The following is a 2,097-nucleotide window of genomic DNA, read 5'->3' as shown; positions in this document are numbered from 1 at the left end:
CAATATTATTATCAATATCTTCTAGTTTATTTTCAAAATAAGATGTTGATTCTTTCCCAAAGTGGTATGAAAGCAAATTCCTGTCTCAGCAAGCCTTGGGTTAACTGCTGCACTGCAATCTGAAAAAAATGTAGTCAGTTAAATATGTAAAATTAATTGAGAATTGAGTGTTTCATAAGCAGTTTAAAATATGAATATATAACAGGAGTTGAAATTATCAATGAAAAGCATGTTTATAGTGTTTATGAAGTATTGGCTTAAATGAAAGGTATGAAAGTAATTAATGCTAAATAAGAAACATATTCTCTATCTAGTGATTAAGGTTTCAATATATTAACATGAGAATTGAATATTTTATAAGCAATTAAAAAATGAATTTGTAAAATATGTCAAATTTACATATAAAAACATGTTTTATAGTGTTTATGAAACATTGACTTAAATGAAATGTATGAAAGTAATTAATGATAAATAAGAAACATATTCTCTATCTAGTGATTAAGGTTTCAATATATTAACATGAGAATTGAATATTTTATAAGCAATTAAAAAAATGAATTTGTAAAATATGTCAAATTTACATATAAAAACATGTTTTATAGTGTTTATGAAACATTGACTTAAATGAAATGTATGAAAGTAATTAATGATAAATAAGAAACATATTCTCTATCTAGTGATTAAGGTTTCAATATATTAACATGAGAATAGAATATTTTATAAGCAATTAAAAAAATGAATTTGTAAAATATGTCAAATTTACATATAAAAACATGTTTTATAGTGTTTATGAAACATTGACTTAAATGAAATGTATGAAAGTAATTAATGATAAATAAGAAACATATTCTCTATCTAGTGATTAAGGTTTCAATATATTAACATGAGAATAGAATATTTTATAAGCAATTAAAAAAATGAATTTCTAAAATACGTCAAATTTACCATATAAAAACATGTTTTATAATGTTTATGAAGTATCAGCATCAATGAAATACAAGGAATTAGGAATGCTAAATAAGAATTATTCACTTAATTTATTGGTCTTGGTTTCATGATACCAACTTTTTGTGTCACTAATATTAAGTTGCTATCAATTACATACAGTTATTATTAAACGTACCATGCAAAATACCATTATTATTATTATTATCAGTATTGTCTAGTCAAATTTCAACATGGGATATCCAAATTTTCCCAAGTGCTAAAAACGATAATTCATGTTTCATCATGGCTTGAAAGATCTGCTGTACTGCAATCTGAAAAAATGTAGTCAGTTAAAATGTGAAATTGATGGAGTACAACATTAGAATACAGAGTTTTATACGCAGTTAAAAATATGAATTTAAAATACGAGTCAAAATTATCATATAAAAGCATGTTTTATAATGTTTATGAAGTATCAGCATCAATCAAATACATGGTAGTTAATAATGCTAAATAAGAATCATTTACTTAATCTAATGGTAAGGGTTTCATAACACTAACTTTTTGTTACACTTCTATTATGTTGCTATCAATTACATTCATTTAACATTACACGTACCGTGCAAAACACCATTATTAATATTAATACCTTTTAATCCATATTAAACATAGGATGTTGAAACTATTCCAAGCGCTAAAAATGTTAATTCATGCTCAGCAACCGTTGAGTGATCTGTTGCACTGCAATCTGAAAAATATGAAAGTTAATAATGGTAAATAAGCATCATTACTTAATCTAATGGTCAAGGTTACATGACTTTTAGTAACACTACTATTAATTGAATCACAATTATATTCTATACCCATTACTCGTACTTTGCATAAAACCATTATTGTTATCAGTATCGTCTAGTCCATTTTCAACGTAGGATGTTGTAACTTTGTCAAGTGTTTAAAACGTTAATTCATGTCTTAGCAATCCTTGAGTGATCTGCTGTACTGCCATCTAAAAAAAAATCGTCGGTTAAATATGTATAATGGTTGGAGGATAAAATGTCACTACTACACACCATAAAGAGATCGAAAGTCTGTTTATGACAACTAGTACGTGGACAACAGTGAATAATTCAGAAGTGGAAATAATCAAACAAAAACTAACAGACAAACTTC

At 25.8% G+C, this 2,097-nt stretch overlaps 1 long non-coding RNA gene across 1 annotated transcript; it reads right to left on the bottom strand.

Moving 5' to 3' along the window:
* Positions 1–1,128: 1,128 nt before the first annotated feature.
* Positions 1,129–1,863, bottom strand: LOC113559118. Its single transcript, XR_003405875.1, has 3 exons — positions 1,804–1,863; positions 1,577–1,675; positions 1,129–1,259 (listed from the first exon to the last, which is right to left on the bottom strand). It is a non-coding gene; the product is annotated as an uncharacterized LOC113559118 (long non-coding RNA).
* Positions 1,864–2,097: the final 234 nt, after the last annotated feature.

The sequence above is a fragment of the Rhopalosiphum maidis genome, chromosome 3 (genome assembly GCF_003676215.2).
Source record: "Rhopalosiphum maidis isolate BTI-1 chromosome 3, ASM367621v3, whole genome shotgun sequence".
Taxonomy (NCBI): domain Eukaryota; kingdom Metazoa; phylum Arthropoda; class Insecta; order Hemiptera; family Aphididae; genus Rhopalosiphum; species Rhopalosiphum maidis.
This window is presented reverse-complemented; position numbering and strand designations above follow the sequence as displayed.